The sequence below is a fragment of the Ambystoma mexicanum genome, chromosome 5p (assembly GCF_040938575.1).
Source record: "Ambystoma mexicanum isolate Mex_15411 chromosome 5p, UKY_AmexF1_1, whole genome shotgun sequence".
NCBI classification, from domain to species: Eukaryota; Metazoa; Chordata; class Amphibia; order Caudata; family Ambystomatidae; genus Ambystoma; species Ambystoma mexicanum.
In genome coordinates, this window is record NC_090930.1 from 1,341,566,211 (window position 1) to 1,341,586,162 (window position 19,952).

Consider the following 19,952-nt stretch of genomic DNA (forward strand, 5'->3'; position numbering starts at 1 on the left):
TGACACCTGAAAGAGCTGAGGCTTTTATGAAAACCTCAAAGCCAAATACAGTGAAACAGATGCCACAATTTTTGGGGTTATGCAACTATGTTGGAGCCTGGGTGTTTGATTACAGAACATAGAGTGAAAGAAGGTAACGCAGGTGCACACCTCTTGCTTTGTGTGTATCTAAGTTAGGTTTAAGGAAAGAAAGTTAGGTTTAAGGAAAGAAAGTGACACCTGAAAGAGCTGAGGCTTTTATGAAAACCTCAAAGCCAAATACAGTGAAACAGATGCCACAATTTTTGGGGTTATGCAACTATGTTGGAGCCTGGGTGTTTGATTACAGAACATAGAGTGAAAGAAGGTAACGCAGGTGCACACCTCTTGCTTTGTGTGTATCTAAGTTAGGTTTAAGGAAAGAAAGTTAGGTTTAAGGAAAGAAAGTGACACCTGAAAGAGCTGAGGCATTTATGAAAACCTCAAAGCCAAATACAGTGAAACAGATGCCACAATTTTTGGGGTTATTCAACTATGTTGGAGCCTGGGTGTTTTATTACAGTACATAGAGTGAAAGAAGGTAACGCAGGTGCACACCTCTTGGTTTGTGTGTATCTAAGTTAGGTTTAAGGAAAATAGTGAAGTGCAGAGGAGTGTAAAGCAACCTTGACACTAGGTTGCATAATTTTAGAATTGTGAAATCAGTGTAGAGCTCATCCATAATATCCAGCCCTATATCAATATGTACATCATCTTTGGCCCTCAGGCCACATCGCCACGAAGAGTGCGCAATTCTGAGTCATTTAATCTTTCTCCACCCAAATACCCAAATCCTAGGGTGGCCCAGGGCCACCCATGAGAGGTAGGACACCTTAAAGTAACGCATGTGAACTATGAATTATAACTCTGACAATGATAGGACCTTGGTTAATATAAACCTTTCTTTTACCTCTTATAATGCAGATTTTGTCGAACAAACTAGAAGAAGCCATACAAATGATGGAAATTAGATAAAAAAGTTGCTCGTGAAGAAGGGAAGAGAGTCCTGAAACGTGTAGAGCTCATTGTTGAATATGTGGGATATCAAATGTGAAGACATATTTGCAACAGACAATATGTACTGAACATTGTGTATAATAGCTGTATGAAATTTGAATACTTTTTTGTTGTCTGTTTTTGTCTTTGAAATTCAATGCATACATGTGTGATCATGTATCTTTATGAATATATATTATAATGAAAATTGAACATAAGACTACATGATCATTATTTCAGTGCAAACAATACAAGTGGTGGGTCCACTTGCAAAGTATTACCTTCTGAAAACATGGGCATGAGCCCATAAGAATTTGAATTCAACAATTGTTTGTCAGATGACAAAACCTTGTGTGCAGGGGACGCGAGTATTCCACAGCCTCCTTGTGCGAATTTCAGGAATGATGGCGTCCTGAGCACACCAATAGTACTCACTAAAGTGAGCACTGGGTCTGTGACATGTCAGAACGCCCGCATGCCTGGGACGTATCATTCCTGAAACTCAAACACGGAGGGAACGCTGGAACGGAAAGGTAAGCAGCGTTAGTGACTCATACATTTGAGATAATGCACATGTCTATATGCTGTGCGTAGCCATTCTTATACGCATTTATTTACAGTATGCAGACCACTGTGAATACGCCTAGCCATTCTTACACGCATTTATTTATACCATACAAACCACTGAGAAAAAACAATGAAGACAGCCAGGTAAATTATTGAAACTGAGAACTCTGACAATGCACAAGCACAGAGCACTGCCTGCTCTCGTAAATCGGAGAAAACTTACCTCCAGAGGTAAGTAGGCTACACAATTGATTAACAATGAGTATAATAAAACAAATGCAATGAATATGACAAACAGAACGTCACATTGGGCGCATTGCTTTAATTGTTTAGATCCTGATGACAGAATAGATTGGGCTACTAACCCTGAAAACGACACTGTATGTGCTAATGCAACAGCAAAGGAGTAAAGTACAGATGAACCTGAATCTATGCAGCCCCCAGCCGGCAGGTAGGCTTTCAGAATTGTGAAATCAGTGTATATCAAGGTCATCCATAATATCCCGCCCTATATCAATACGTACATCATCTTCATCCCTCAGGCCACATTGCCACGAAGAGTGCGTAGTTCTGAGCCATTTAATCTTTCTGAATCCAAATACCCAAGTCCTGGGGCGCCGAGGGGCACCCATGAGAAGTAGGACACCTTAATGTGATGCATGCAAATAGGACCTAGGTTAATATAAACCTTTCTCTTACTTCTTATTATGCAGATTTTGCCGAACAAACTAGAAGAAGCCATACAAATTATGGACATTAGATATAAAATGTGCTCCTGAAGAAGGGAACTAGAGTCACGTATGACAAAACCTTGTGCCCGAGGACACCGTTTCTCCTTGTTTTCTGATTACAGTACATACACAAGACCCCTTTTGCAAGTTTTAAAGAAAGCATAAGTGGATAAAGTGAAAATAGAATGGACTGAAGAAATGGAGGAAGGGTTTGAGGAGCTGAAAAAAAAGCAATTTGTAGAGCCTCTGTTTTAGGCATACTCAATTATGCTGAGGAATTTTATTTGTTTTTGCGCACAAATGGGACAGTCATGAAAGCAGTGATTAGGCAGAGAACTACATTGGGGTACAAGCCTTTAGCGTATTACAGTCAGATTTTAGACCCAGTAATGAGAGGACACTTTCCTCTATGACTCTCTTCGTGGAGCATGCTCTATTTGCCATTTTAAAGAAACCCAAAGGCACACAGACATCCCAAAGAGCTCCAGCTTATGAGGTAATGATTTCTGATCCAATGATTAAGATTGTAAGATGTAAAATAGTGAATCCTGCCACGTTTATAGCTGAGCCAATAGAAGAAGGCGATCATGTGCATGACTGTGCTAATTATGTTGAATTTTATGGTGATATACCCCAAATGAAGGAGAATGCTTTGGCGGCAGGGGAAATTCGCTTTATTGATGGTTCTTCGAAAATTGATCTTACTAGTGGGGAAAGGCATTCAGGCACAGCGGTAGTGAGACACAGATTACATGGAGAATTTGAAGTTGTAGCAAGTGCAATACTACCGTCTCACTTTTCAGCATACGCAGCAGAATTGGTATGGCTTTTTGTTACGCTTGAGAAACACAAACGGCAGGAAGTGACGGCGTACAGTGACTCACGCCTACATGACGTCAACCATAAACGCAGGATTAGCATGTTGGAAAAGGAGGGGCTACCTCTGTGCGGATGGCACTCCAGTGCAGCACGCATTCTTATTGGACAGGCTTATTAAGGCACTACAACTCCCAGTGGCCATAGTGGTTATTAAATGTGAAGCACATACTCAGCGAACAGATTTATCTCTTGCGGGAACAAAGCCGCAGACGAAGAAGCCAAAAGGGTTGCATATTCTCCAGATAATTTGAGTTTTGATACAGAGAGTATTGAAGAAAAATTTCTTACAACCATGTTAGGGCAAGAAGGGTTTAATAAATTATCGATAACGCAAATAAAATGGAAATTCAAGGGAGTGCACCACAGGAAGAGCAGGAATTGTGGAAATGAAGGAGGTGTTCTTTATCCCCCACAGAAGCATTATGGCTACAAGACAGCACTGGAAAGCCGGTAGCTGCATTACCCTGCGCATGTAACTAGGGAGAGTCTTGCTGTTACAATTGCAGAATACTGCTTCATTCTGAATGTATTGGAGCATGTTGCACTATTTATGGTAAACTGCATTGTGTGTCAAAAGTTTACTGCTGGGAATACACTGGAAACAATTAGAGGGGTAATACCTCGTCCAAATGGTCAGTTTCAGCATTTACATATCGACTATGTCGATAAGATGCAAGTATGTAATGGATATAGGTATCTTTTAGTGGTGGTGTGTCCTTTCTCTAGGTGGATCGAGGCACTTGCGCAGCAACGTTTTTAGTGCGCAAAGTTTTCCCAAGATGGGGTGTGCGTGAAGTGCTGATATCCAACAATTGGCCACATTTTGTTAATGAGTTATTTGAACAAATAGGGCTTCTATTGAATATAAAGCACACCTTTTCTTCTGCTTATCACCTGCACAGGAACAGGATATGTGAAAGACTCAACTCCTTAAAGAAAGTATTGCCAAGATTAAATTGACTTTGAAGAAGGGATGGCTATATTGCCTACACCTAGCTTTATATGCCCATCGGAATCAGCCAGGAACAGACCATCACCTCGCCCTTCATGAACTAGTGACAGGGTGGGGTATGAGAACGACCCTTGCACCTTCATCTAGTAGTAGAAGGGATGCCCAGACTGTAGCTAAAACTTTAGGTGATGAATTGCACGACTATTTGACATGTATGACCTCTAGCATCTCTCTCGTTTTATATCAAGTCAAGCGCAAGGGGGGTTGGTCTCAGAACACAGAAGAAGACAATTCAACAACCAACCCAATTCAACTACTATTGGCACCTAAGTTATATGTTGGAGACCTAGTACTCATCAAAAACATTACTACAAAGTGGCATGAGCCACGTTTTAATGGTCACTTTTGCGTTGAGAATATAACCCCTTCAGCTGTAAAGGTCCAAGGAAGACAAGCTTGGCTTCACTTATGGGACAAAAACGCCCACAAAGGAGAGAGTCGCCCTCCCACCATTGCTGATCCAGAAGCAAGACAAGACGAAGAATGTCAGCATGTGCAGACTCGATCGATGATGATGAAGAAGGACGATAAAGCAACTACCAGTGAGTGATACAGATTTTGCATTTGAACTGACATTCAAAAGGACATTCCTTATAGATATTTTAGCTTGAGTGCAAAGACTTGTCGAGAATTTCAGGAATTTAAAAAAATAACTTTAGAGAAACACATTAAAGCTATGCCTAAATGTTAGTTCTTGATCAGAAATTGGAAACACAATCAGTATCCAGATTCGTTTTGTGGTGAATACCTGTTCTAAGCCGTTAAACATATGGGACTTACTGACAGTGATGCCCATCGACTTGCTTGCTGTTTTTGTGTTTATACTTCAAGGTTATCCTGCTCTTGTCAGAAGAGACATTGATATTCGCACTTTTTTACAGGATCTTAAAAATGGCCCAGTGATAAGAAGGCTCCTCATTGCAATTATTGAGCAAATTTGACAATTACAGGTGTAAAGAAATTTGATGATTGTATTAAAAATGAGAAATGTAGAAACTGGCACAGTTCTAGAGAATGAACATGTGCAACAAGTACCAGGATGGCACGAAAGGTGAATGCCTGTGTTTTTGTGCATAATATATGCCTGTACGAATACTCTCTTTGGGCCTCATTACAAGTTTGCCGGTCCGGTAACAACGGTGCTGGTAAGCTACCGGCACCATTGTTACCGGACCGGCAAACTACGAGTCCTGCTCGCGGATGCCTTTCCACCCGCCAGGTCTGATCTCGGGGGCGGACCGGCACCCGCCAGCAAACATTGACGGATGCACCGGCACCATTCATGAATGGTGCCGGTGCATCCGGTCTCCCCATTCCCATTAAGTCCAATAGGACTCAAATGGGAATGGGAAGTAATAATTACCGGCACCAGGCAATGGGGATTTACTGGGTTTCCCAGGGCTGGAATGCCTGGAAAGTCCCCATTGACGGGTGCCGGTAAATTCATGACTCCGGCGGCAGCCGTGCCAATATTTACCAGCACGGCTACCGCCGGACTCATAATGAGGCTCTTTGTCTTTCTGTTACTAATTTTTCAGTCTCTATCATGTTAGTAAATCCACTGAGGTATAGGCCCCTATGGTTCTTCCTACAGTGGGAACTTCCTTTGATACACTCCATGAATGGTACAAGGCTTCTAAAAGACACAGGAGAAATGCACAGGAAGATAATGAGGTGATAAATACCTATCTAGATAATGCAGCATACTTTGGGAATAGCATTGGTACCAGCACATGAAGGAAGTAGGAGAGAAAACATCTAAGGAGAGTTGCCACATCTGCGCTCTCATCCCCTATGCCATGAATACAGTGCTAACTTTCATCCCCAGAGAAGTCCTATAACACAATGCCAGGTGCCTTATTCATCTTTCAGCATGTATGATAAGAGGATAATTTCAGGGAAGTTGGCCCACTTTACGATGGAGATCGAAATGGTTGTTTCCATTCCAGGATGATTATATCAAGACTAGACAGATGGAAAGGAAACCTGGATGAGAGAGAAAGATGCGTGTGTATCCTGCAGCAGGACAGGAAGAGGTAGTCATTGAAAACATGAAGAAAATTGATTGCCCTGATATAACAGAAATAGCTGGATGTTGGGAGCAAACTCATGTCTTAGTCTATGGACGAGTGAAGTCCAAGAAGGGATGGGAAGGAGGACTGATGTCCTGTGAACTCATCTACTGAAGCCAGAATATGTACAAGAGGTGCAGAGAGTGAACAATGGATGTTTGAAGTCATGGGCCAAGCATGCCAAACTACTGACATGGGTAGAAGATGAATCAGGTCCAATGGTTGGGGTCCCATTGGTGAATGCGACATTGTGCTTCCGAAGAGATGGGAAGAAGCATGTGGGAGATAACAAAGGCTGCAAAACTGCAGTTGCCGTTTCCAGAATGGGAGCAGGAACAGCTGGCCTCATGGATCGATATTGGGCTTGTGGGCGTAGGGCCAACATTAAACTGTCCAACAATTGGGGAGGAAAGAGCTCTTTGGTGCTCATTCATGTTCCAGCATTAGTGATTCCTTAGAGTGACCTGAACATTGGAGAATTTCCAAAAGTAGATGCCCATTTGAGAAAAAGAAGATCACTTGAATTTCTCAATTGAACCAGAAGGGATAATTACTTCTCAGCCAAGTCAATAGAAGCATTTGACTCCATTCCATACGAACACAGGCTGTTTAGCAAGACTGCTTCAATATTTACAACTATATTCATGCCTGGGATCCAGACAATGGCCAATGCCAAGTGGTTGCATATTATGAGATGGGAACTTCTGCAGACACTCAACACCACCATAAAGGGATTCAATGCTATCAAGGAAGAGCTGATTGCCATACGACTAATGACCCTGCAGAACAGATATGTCCTTGATATGATCACAGCGATGGAAGGAGGAGTTTGCGCTAAAATCGGGGCATCATGTTGCACGTTCACACCTTCTCACGATGACGAGAATGGAACCTTAACAGAGGCCATAACGTTGCTAATGAACCTGCATAGCAAGATGGAAGACGAGACAGAGGACATTGCAGATAACAGTTGGTTTACCTCCATATTCTCATGGATTCCGCAGTGGATGGCAAACATCTTCAAGTTTCTTGGACCTATAATACTGATGGTGATATTTGGATTCAGTGTGATCAGGATAATAATTGCACAATGTAAGAAGACATCAAAGAAAGAAGTAGGAATGAAGATCACGATTGATGTCAAATCAGGGTTTAGACCCAAGGAATTGACTAACAAAGATATCAGAAAATACATAGAGGCCAGCATCGTAGCACCTGAAGGAACAAAATTCCGGTATCCAAAGAATCACAAGAAGTACATGAGACGATGGGTCTATTGTAATTCCGAATGGACAGTGCAACTACATGACCTGGAGTGTAGACGAATATGTTAAATCGCCCGGGACCCTGAGATTGTGCCATGCTTAACACCAGCAGTTGTGACCATATCTCAGCGAGTATTCGAAAGAAGGTACCCAAAAAGAACCCTATCAAATGTATCCCCAAAGAGACGATAATCTGAGGGAGGTACTCCCTGAAAGAATATGAGAAGGAGCAAAAGGAGGAGCTGGCGACGTCACAAAAGACGAGCGTAATGCCCTGAGGATACTAGCTGAAGATAATGTATGGATCTTACAGAAACTGATGACGAAGTTAAGAATTTAGTAAATTTTCATATGCGAAAAGAAGATCGCACGTATGTGAAGCACTGCAGAAAATGCAAACCGTTCAATAACTGTACAGATGCTGAAACGCACGTAGACTAAGTGATCATACAAGCTGGCTATATGTAGTGGACAGACTGCAGGCAAAGCCGCCATTGTATAGAAACTAGATGAGGTGTCATAAATTTAGTAAGCACAGACTCATGGAGAGAAAATGCTGAGAACTGTGTTGCAGCAGGAATAAGCTGAGATTGTGGAAACAAATGGCGAGGCTGTCTGGCCTGGTGTGAAAGCTGAAGCAGCCAAGGCCGGTTATCTATTCTTGAAGGTAGTGAACGTGAGAAGCTGAATCATCCCTTGTTAAGGTTCAAAGAAAGAACACCAAGCGTGCCAAGTTGTATTAATTTAAGACATTTAAATGCTGCAAAATGGACCACATCGGGGTCTCCTGTCACGTGAGCCAAGTATGGAAATAGGGTTGAGCTTGGAGTCCTAGAACAACGATAGTGACTGCTCGTAGACCCATATATACCCAGAGACAGGAATACTTTGCAAGTCCAAGTTCAAAGACAATCTTCATGGCAGAAGGTATGGGTGATGAGAGATGTTCGGCTAATTGGGTGGGGAGGTAAAGTCAAGTCCATCTCTTGGCACCTGGGTCTGAGCTTACATTCTGCTAAGTGAACCGAATGTTCCAGACATGGCACGAGTGTGCCAACCAATTATAGAGGGCTGTATAACAAAGGGCCTTATAGTTTGAGGACCAATGATATACTGTGTACTTAATAGTGTTGAAGATGACATATTTTTAGAGGTAAGTATAAGTTGTCCACCTGACAGTAGATAGTTGAAGAAGGATGGTCGAATCCTAGCCCTGTTCCCCTCCCACAAGATACATGACCCGGAAGAAGAACTGCAGATACCACGATTGCCCATACCATTTCAGACCAATTCCTAGCGCTCCTATGATAGACAAGTATCTCGACAGGTACCCACTCAGCCAACCATACAGCCCAGGAGCAGTGCAAACACTACCCAGAGTGGATGAGGAGCCTCAGAATGCAACTGTATTGGTCATACTTACTGAATATCACATCTTGTTGGTCACTGTATTAGCCTTACCTATTGAATCTTACATCTTACTGGTCACTGTATTAGTCTTACCTACTGAATGTTACAGCTTGCAGGTCACTGTATTAATCATACCTACTCAATGTTACAGCTTGTTGGTCACTGTATTAGTCATACCTACTGAATGTTACATCTTGCTGGTCACTGCATTAGTCTTACCTACTGAATGCCACATCTTGCTGGTCATTGTATTGGTCATACCTACTAAATGTTACAGCTCGCTGGTCACTGTATTGGTCATACCTACTGAATGTCACATCTTGTTGGTCACTGTATTAGTCACACTTACTGATTTTCGCATCTAGATGCACCCCTTATATTGTTGCATTCCCTCTCTTTTGAGGTATCTTTGAACTGCGCATTTAGCTACATCCTAAATGTTGTTGCACTGACTGATTCTGCTTCTAGCTGCTCCCCTATCCTGTAGCACTCACTGAATCGTGCATATGTACTGGTTGAACCCATCTAACCATTATTGCTATGTCAGGCCCTACTATCTTGAACTGCTCGCATTAGTATTACTGCACACTTAAGCTGTTTCCCCATCTCGAGTTTGCTCCTTTGCCACTAATGTCCCGCATACTCACTTTATCAATTTGCCAAGCCATTACTGTAATGCTAGTCTCTATTATCTTGATCTGCCTATTGCATTACACAGCCCTGCACACAAGTGCGTACATATATCACGCTCAATTCTCCCAACGGATCATGTCCCCCACACAGGACAGTAGTCTGACCTGCATCAGAACATGCTCTAATGGCACCTACATCTATCAAAGCTTAGGCTTGGCCCATATGTTTTGCCCAAGATACCACCCTCTCCCTTGCTCCACGCCATTCCTGCCCAAAACAGCAGCCTTCCCCTCCATAGTAACCAAAACCACTAGCACTCCACAAACTTTCCCCATAGGCTCAGTAGCCACAGAATTTACTCTCACTTCCCGCCACCCTATATTAGTGAGGACTGCCAGCCCTTCCGCCACTACCTATCTTACCACCCCTTGCCTAGGATCCATGTATCAAGCGTGCCTGAGCTCAAGAACCCAAGATCACTGCCCTATATTCACAAGATATATTCTGGGGGCCACCAGGAGACTTAGACTTTCTGCCCGCACTCTCAAACGCCCTCCCGTAAAATGGAAACTGAATAGCCCCCCATCCAATCTTCCCCGTACCTCTACCAACAACACACTCAGGACACGCAAAGCCCCGACTCACTCGAGAACCACTTTAGCTACCGCTCCTCAACCCAAACGCCAGTATTCCTACTCCAAAGTACAGCCTGCTATCACAGCCAACACAGATCTACTCTCCACACACAGTCCACTCAATTCTTCTGCCAACACACTCCTGAAAGGGGCGTTACTGAATGTGCATTCCCTAGGTGCACATGCCATAGACGTTCACAACCTCACCCTGAAACACCAACTAAACTTAGTAGCAATGACTGAAACCTGGATCCACCCAGCCTCAGGTCCATTGCTGTCTCTTAGTCATCACACTGGACTATACCATTCTCAGAACTGACCGTCAAGATGCCACAGGAGGAGGAGTAGCCATCATTGCCAAAACCTCCTTGCAGTTCAGAGCTTGTAACACAGATACAATTGACGGCTACAAGCTTCTAGCCCTTAAACATTCTGCTGACCCCAAAACAACATTCAATTTCCTCATAGTCTACAGAGCACCTAGCTCTTCTAATTACCTGGGTATACATATCCCCTTACTGGTTACCCCTCTCCTCAAACCTAAGACCAATTAGCAGACATCAACTTGGGTTTCAATGATGCTCTTGATCACAAAGCCACAGCCTTCCACACTGCACTACAGGAAATACAGTTTCCCCAAATTGTCAAAGCACCCACCCATACAGAAGGCAGAATCCTAGATTGGATCTTAACCCTCGAAGACATCCTAAAACTCTCCTAGTCAAACCAATCTCTAGTCCGCTTCAACGTAATGATCTCAAAAGCCCAAGAATCACCCTCACTGCCACCTATTCCAATATTGATGAGAAATTTGCATAAGCTCACACCAGAAATCCTGACCCCAGTCCTCAATAAACGACTCGACGCACAGCCCAAATTAATTCTAATCCTGACAGCATATCCCTATTCTACCATTCCTGATTGAAAACTGCTATCAGTGAAGTAGCTCCACGCAAGGCTAAACTACCCAGACCCAAACGAAGGAATTCCTGGTTCAATGACAAACTCATCGAACTCAGAAAAAACAAAAGAGCACTAGAACATCTAACTAGAAAAAACCCTTCCAATGAGTCCAAAAAAGAGCTCCAGTTAATTTCACAAAAATATAAACTTGCAGTTATTTCCCACAAAGCCAGTACCCTGAATTTACGCATCACTAATGCTGTCTCCAACAGCAAAGAATTGTTCTCAATTCTTAGAGAATTGGAAGCACCCAACTCACCTCCTAGCCCAGCCATCGCTAGTAAAGCATGGTGTACTACCATACAGAATGCCTTAGCCACCAAAATCAAATCCCTCCAAGACAACATCATTATGAAAAGAAACCTACTGCGCCACAGTACTGACACTGCCCCGATTGTCCTGACTGACAGCAAAACATCAGTAACCCAGTTCAACTTCACCCCAGTCACCCGAGACCAAGTACTCAAGATTATCTCCTCCCTCAAACCGTACAAATTGCAAAGGAGACAGTTTTCCTGCCAAACTAGTCAAGACCTGTGCTCCTACCCTAGCACCTATCATCACCAAATTCATAAACGCATCCTTCAGTACCAACTCCATCCCATCAGACATCAAAGAAGCCTGGGTCACGCCCCTACTGAAAAACCCCCTGTGGACACCACCATTCCCACCAATTACAGACCCATTACCACAGTCCCCTTCCTCCTTAAAATAATTGACAAAATTGCATACATGCAACTACAAACACACCTAGAAAACATTCACCTTTTAGGCGATAGACAATCTGGTTGGTTTTTAACACATTCGCAGCACAGAGACAGCACTACTTGACCTAAAAAATCAGATGGTCACTATCAGAGACTCAGGGAACCTATGCATCCTACTATTACTTGACCTGTCCGCTGCATTCGAACTTGTTGACCATGACAAATTATGCCTAGTTCTATCAAAAAACGTTAAATTCTCTAACGACGCAACCACATGGATCAAATCGTTCTTATCAGAACGTACGTCCAGAGTAGTCATTGGCGAGGAGGTGACAGATCCCATATCAGTCCCTTTAGGCGTGCTGCAAGGATCGTGCCTTTCCCCCACTCTCTACAATGCATATACAAAACTTCTTTTCGCAGCATTAGATGCCATGGGAGTTATCTATACTAATTTTGCGGATGATACACAGATACTAATCCCAAATCACTGGCAATATAGACCTGTACTCCATTCTCATAAGCAAAATCTTCTTGCTCATCCAGAACTAGATGGCAACAAACAGTCTCTGACTTAATGGCGAAAAGACCGAGATCAACATTGTAGGTTCCACAGCCCGATTGAAAAAGTTACATCAGGACTATACCTCTATTGTTATAGATGGTATTCCCATTCCCACCTCTGACCATGTCAAAACCCTAGGGATTTACTTAGACTCAAGCCTCACCATGAGCAAACATATCAACTTACTTGCCTCTTCCACAGCCCACACAGCCAAAAATATTTCCCTCAGTCGACAATTTCTCACTCCACAGAACTGTATCACATTAGCAAGAGCCCTTGTCTAAGTTAGACTATTGTAATATACTCTTGCTAGGCACCACTAAGTAAAATCTAGCCAAACTGCGACTATTGCAAAACAAAGCGTTAAGAGCAGCACTTGGAATCAAAAAAGGGAACACATATCACAGACAAGGTGAGAGGTACACTGGTTACCTATTCAAGCTAGAATACTACACAAAACACTCACCACCACACATAAGTGCATCACCAAAAACATCCCTACCTATTTAAATCAATGTCTCACTCGTACAATTTCCACCAGATCACTCAGATCTAATTCCAGCACCCACGTACTCATTCCCTGTTTCAAGAACACATAAACAGGAGGGTCCAGCTTCCCTGTAGCAGCACCCTTAATCTGGAACTCACTCGACTCGAATATAAGCAACAAGTCCTACCACACTCTCTTTAAGAAACTTCTAAAAACCTGGTTATTCCATGAATTCTAATCTCTCTGTTTCATAAGTTGTATTTACAACCATATTTTACTGATCAACTGTAAGTGTACACTGTTGTCAACAGACTACTCTCTGTAACTATCATGCCATTGCTTTTTATCACTTGACATCTCTTGCCCTGTAACCAGAAAGCATTATTGTAATACTGTTACCTATGCCGTGATACCCCAGAGTTTGGGTGTATAATCAAATTAAATAAATAAATAAATAAATAAATAAATAAAACTAAGGAGACTTCAATTGACAGTATCGACTAAAGTACCAAGAAGCTAAACTACTGATGTTGTTAGAGACACCATGACATAGCAGCGATAGACACAAAGCATACGGGCCATCTGCACATCGGGACACAAAACACGCAACCGAATACATGAAGAACACATGCAGAACAGTTCTATAAGTTACAGGACAGATACACATACATACTGCCTTTGCTTTTATTATTTTTTCATTAGCTTAACTGCAGCAAAGTAGAATCCACAAGAAGCAAGAGATCCTGAGCAAGCTTGCAGATGCTTACATGCAAATAACCTTATGGAACTGCAGGAACACCCATGGGACATGACAAAACCAATCTATTGCTAACATATGAAGAACTATAGAATAACACAAACATGTAGAAGCCATGCCATGGCTTAGGAAAATCACAATTGGCCACAAATATCTCAGTAAGAGCTAAGCTAAGCTGAATTCAGACTGAACAGGAGAGCAACCATGTGGGACTGGGCTGATTGCCAAGGCCACCAAGATACAAGCAACATTCCATTCCCTGAACGGCAGTAACACCAGATGCAATAAATACGAATATATCCACATTATTCAGAGCAATTAGAAGCTCCAGGAGCCCAAAACACACTTGACAGGCTGGATGATGAATCAAAACCGCCACTGGGAAAGAGAGGCGATCTCACGCTGACAGACAGAAGCCTGCAACAAAGTCGTTACAGCAAGAGACGAGGTTTGCATGATGTGAACAGGCACTCTCATAGACTTTGGTGGTGCACTCAAGTTACAATGCAGACACATAATTGTTCTTATTACCTTGAAAACGTACACCTTGAGCTAAAAATCATTTTGTGTCCCAGGCCAGTATCCTAGGGGTGGGCAACAACAGACAAGAACCAATGGTAAAACCCTCACACTGAAACATTGTTTGGTAACAGCAACTTTGGGATGGGCCAGGCCTGACATCTGACATGGGAGAGCCAGTAAACTAACACGTATAGGGTCTACTATACCTGAACTACCACTGAACACCCAATCAAGTCACATGATAGGTTTACTGGAGAGGGGCCCAGGTAGTTACATCCTTATGACGTAATGGGCCCACAACACTGGCCTGCGACCCTGAAACCACAGAGACGTTCCAGGATTCTTGTCTATCCTTGTACTGATCCCTTTTGGTTTAAGATGTAATAAACCGCAGTTGGAACTTGCTGTCTGGCTGGATCTGCCTTCCTTTTGGGGGAAGGTGTTGGGCCTTCCATGAGTTCTGAGTATGCAAACTCCTAGTAGCCCTCGAACCTACCTGGGAGGTTGTCCCAACAAGGTGGAAGCTAGAGGATGGTTGCCTTCGCCAGTCCGGCACTAAGCCGATCCCTTCGCCACTGAACCTGAGAGGCTTTGGAACCCACACGTGTATTTCGAGAAGAACAGGAAATTCGTACCCATTTTAAAGGTTGTCGGGAGCCATTTGGAAATCATCCCGCCCGAGATGGGCGAGGTGAGCCGGCAGCTGAGCAGCGTCAGTGCAGCACGGAATGCAAGTATTGATCCAGACTGACAGCAAATGTGTGTGTGAGGGAGGATGTTGTGTATTGGGAAGCACTGTATAGTATTACTGTGTATTGTCAGAGTATTGTTTAGTATTTTAGTAGGGACTGGAGCGGAGGTAGAAGTACCCTTTTCTATGTTTAGGTCACATTTGGTCTTAGAGGGCTTGGATGACGAGAGTTTATGAATTAAATTATTCCTGTGGGTTGGGCTTTTAACTTGGGTCATAGATGATGGTATTCCCGTGAGGGTTAGCTGGAGCTACCCTAAATTGCCGAAGGTGAATTGACTGATTAAGTCTCCTGGAGAGAGGTGTTTCACACATTAGGCGACGCAACGGGTGCAGTTCAATCACAAGAGAATTTGGTATACTCTGCCGAAAGAGCAGGAAGACAGCTTTGGGGGGTCTTTGTGTTGGATTGGGAGTAACGGGCTATTCTGTGTATTGGCAATATTGAATTTACCTAGGTTCTGTTGTTAGCTTGGTGATGTCACCTTTAGGTTTGCACATAGGACACAGAGTTTTGAGACGGTGAGGAGCTAGTGTCAAGAACTTGGGATTGGTAGACGAGTTGAACCAGGGGTGGTGCGCGTAAGGCACTTGCACAAGATTGTGGTGGTGTGCCTGAGGAGGTAGCGATTGTGAAGGTGGGGCGGTGCTCGGAGCACACCTGGTAGGCTGCAGAGCCAGAGAGGCTCGTAGAAATTGGAATGTTTTTTCAATGTATTCTGACCCTTTTACCCCTGAACAGTGGATTATCGAAAACCTCAACTAGAGCTCAGGTAAAAAAGGTATTACCCTGTATCAAGGGAACAGTGGGGGGGGTCACTCCCCTTCAGCATTTGTGTAAGACACTTCCACCATACAAAGAAAAAATCTGTAAATATAGCATAGAATGGTCTAAAGGTACAGAAGGTAAATTAATAAAACCATGGCCACAATGTGGCAGTTTCTACAAAGACATGCAGCAATCGCTATTAACACACAAACAGGGCACTTATAAGGGCAAGAAATTGACCAAACGTATGGCTATATTTGAGTTATGGCACATGTTTCAGGAGGGAGAGGGGGAAACGGCGAAGCGTCAGTGGATGCTAAGCCAGCATGAGGTGAAGGAAGAGGGGTCCCACCCTTCTACACCTCCCCCTGCCCCTCCAAGCGTAGTATCTGAGGGCAGAAGAGGGGTATTCAAATCTGATATACAAACCACCACCATACACTAAAGAGGGCAGGCCGAAAGGCGCAGGGCAGCCAGCAAGCTGTGCAGGAGCGAGCGAGGAGGGGCTACAGTGTGTCAAGGAAGAATTCAAGGGCATAAGCATGAATGAATGGATAGCAGCACAGGTACTCCTAAAACCTAAAGGGTAAATGATTGGGGAGGCAGAAGGGGCAACAGAGGCAATAGAAAGCTTGAAAAGGGACTGAGACACGTCAGACTTGGCAGAGCTAATGGAAGAGGAAGATATAATGGAGAAGGACAGGGAGGTGAGGTTAGAACGTGAGGACAGAGAGAGGAGAAGAGAGGAGAAATATTAGGGGGAAAACAGGGAGCAAAGAAGGGAAGAGAGCATTTGGAAAAGGGAACATGAAGAAAGAATAGAGAGGGCTTTGAATGAGAGGAAGAGAGTGGAAAGGGAGATGATGGAGAAAAAGGAGAGAGAGATGGAGAAGGCAGAGAGGCGGAGGGAGATAGCAGAGCAAGAAAAACGCTAGCAGAGAGGGAACAGAGAACGTTGCAGTTGGATAGGCTAGTGGGAGAGCTAGCACGAAAGGAGGAAGATGAGCGAACAATACGAACGGTAAAGACACAGGTAGCAATGGACTGGGAAAGGAATAAATGAGAGGAAGAGAGACGAGTAGAGCCAGATAGCACAAATTCGCAAGGAAGCAGCGCAGCAGCAGACAGTGGAACAGGCATAGTGGCCTAGGCAGGAGGCAGCAAATATAACCTAGTGGACATTAATCTCAGTACCTAACACCGACTCGACATCAAGGAGATTAACCTTTTCTAATGACTTTTGTAGTAACATGGACACAGGATCTGACAATGATGACAGGCACAGTGGTGATGAGAGGGGGAGCAAAGCAGATCACAATCCACAGGGCTAGACCATTGGGTATCATGGCAATGTAGGTCCACTGGACAGTGAGAAGGAGGGGCCGATGCAGAAGAGCAAGCACAGCAAGCAAACGACAGGTGCACCACACAAAACGCATATGTCAATAGACTTGATGATCTCCCAGGACACAGGAGGGAAGAAACAGAGATAGCATGTTTAAGGGGATGATAGTCTAGGGGTTATGACGAAGGCAGACGAGTACCTACCCTAGAACCAGTAGAGATATGCACGGACATTGAAGACGAGAGAGGGCCTATACAAATTAGACAGTGCCGAAGGACACCGGAAGAGATGGCAGCATACTCACAAATGCCAATACTAGAGAGGGGAGGCGCTAGACCTCTGTATGTGACTTGCAAATACACAGATAAGGAGAACGTGAAGTGCAGGTTACCATCATTGAGCGCGGAAGCTGGGAAATTGATTTATGAGATGGAGAAACTGACAGCGGGCCACAGACTGCCAGTAGGTGACATAAAGGGATTATTAGTTTCGATACTGGTTCACGCAGTTTATAACATATGGAAGAGGGCGGGGTTCCCAGGGGTGACAATACAGAACATGGCACATGATGGGTCACCATTTGCAAATTGTAGAACAGCAGTATGGCAAGCATTACGAACACAATACCCAGACATGTCAGACATCGGGGCAATTAAGTCATGCAAAATGCGTCAGGATGAAGACCCAGTTCAATACATTCAGGAGATTCAAGAGCTTTGGTGCCTTGAAACTCGAGAGCTGTGGGACAAAACGATAGCTATATTCTATCATATCTTAGCACAGGGATTACCAGAGCCAGTACCAAAGAACTGGAAACAATTAGTGGGGATGGAAGCAAAGGGATAGCCAGAAATACTGCCCACAAATGTACACTACTGTAGACAATGGTAGGAAAAGGTTAAGCAAAAAGTGGAAGAGAGAAAGGCAGATGAGGCCAAACAAGTGCAAAAGAAGCTGTCAAAGTATGCAATGGAAGGGGCGGTCATAACCAGCCCACCCAATCAGCACCAGCACCTCAGCAGCAGTACCAACAACCACAACCGTTTCCCCCACCCATGGGAGGAGGATACATGGGGCGGGGTGGCCCACATCAGGGATTCTGAGGAACGTGAGGGTTGCAAAGGGGACGTGGCTTCGGGCCACAGACACATCACAAACAATGGGGTTTCCAGGGTTATTTCGGGGATCTGGTCAACAGAACCCAGGGGACTTTTCGGGGGGTCTCCAAGGACAGGGGAGGGAACCGCCACAATGCTGGACCTGTGGGCAGCTAGGACACATTTCAAGAGCATGCCGATTCAGAGGGGCACAACAAAATTGGGGGGATCAGGGGCAGCATTATCTAGGGGAACATGAAAAGTATTATGCACAGGGCCAACAGCAACAAGCACAGATACAAGGCATGTATCAGCAGATTCCACAAGCACAAACACAAGCGCCAGCACAGATACAGACACAGGCACCAAAAATGGCAGCATCACTACCACAGTATTTGAAAGCACCACAGAGCAGGGGAACACGCAACAGCTAGCACAACTACAGGATGATGACACACCTGAACACATGGACACAATGGCAACAGTGCCAGTTAGATGACTGTGAGGAGTTACCATGGTAGGGAACAACCCCTTTACAGGAAATGGGTTATCAATGTACTCTCAATAGGACAACCCACAGACGTACTTGCTGTGTCCCATCCTGTCGATCACACACAACCCTGCAGAGGAACCTCGTATAGGGATGGCGATAGGTGACAAAACTTTTTCCTTTCTTGTTGACACTGGGGCGACTAGGTCATGCATTAGGGAAGGGACATTTGCACGCGATGCCATGGACACTTATGTGTTCTCTGAGCCTCAAGAAGTGGTTCATTTTACTGATAACATCTCCTTATCTATAGGAGATCATGACTTATCACTACCTTTACTCTACTCTCGACAGACACCTGTAAACATTTTGGAATGAGACATCATGAGCAGACTAAACATGACCATTTCATTCACAGACAAAGGCATAACATGCTCAACACCAGGCATATGCATTTTGAATGTAAAACAAATTGTCTAGGCATATTGTGGATGCACAGTAAAGAGAGGGGTGCCAGTGGACCCCGAGATGTTTCAATATGGGACAAACATCGCCATTGCATGGATGCCAGGCATCACAGGAAAGGTATGGCGAGTACCAAGCGAGTATCTGTTCAGGCCAGAGACACCATTGGATGAGCCGGAGGGAACAATAGTGTTCATCGGGATAGAGGCAGTATTGGCAAGAGAGGATTGGATTGCAGTGCATGCAACAGATGACACGGGGAGGGCATGGACAGCAATTATTGCAATTGCAGAAGTGTGCAGGCTAACAACAGTGACAGGTGATGAACGTTTTGGAGAAGAACGACTGGAACTGGAGATGATGTTTGAAATGAGTGTAACCTTCTGGTTACAAATTCATTACAGAGAGGTGATGGCACTGGAGGCACCGCCCAAATTCTGGGAGGAGAACATAAAGAGCAAAGGGGGAATACAGATCAAATTGAAACCAGGAGCAATTTTGCCAAGAGTAAAATAGTATCCCCTAACCAAGGAGGCAAATGAGGGCATTTATGAAACAATCAACGCCCTCATTGAGAGAGGCATTCTGGTACCATCAGAATCTCCATGCAACATGGCAGTGTACTCCGTGCGCAAGGCCAAAGGGGTTCATAGCATTTCATTCAGGACTTAAGGCCTCTTAACCACATTTTAGAAGCAGAGTATCCTGTATCAGCAAATCCAGTGACAATTTTGTGTGGTATTCCAGTGGAAGCCACCTGTTTCACAGTGATTGATCTAAGAATGCATTATTTTCGGTGCCACTACACCCAGA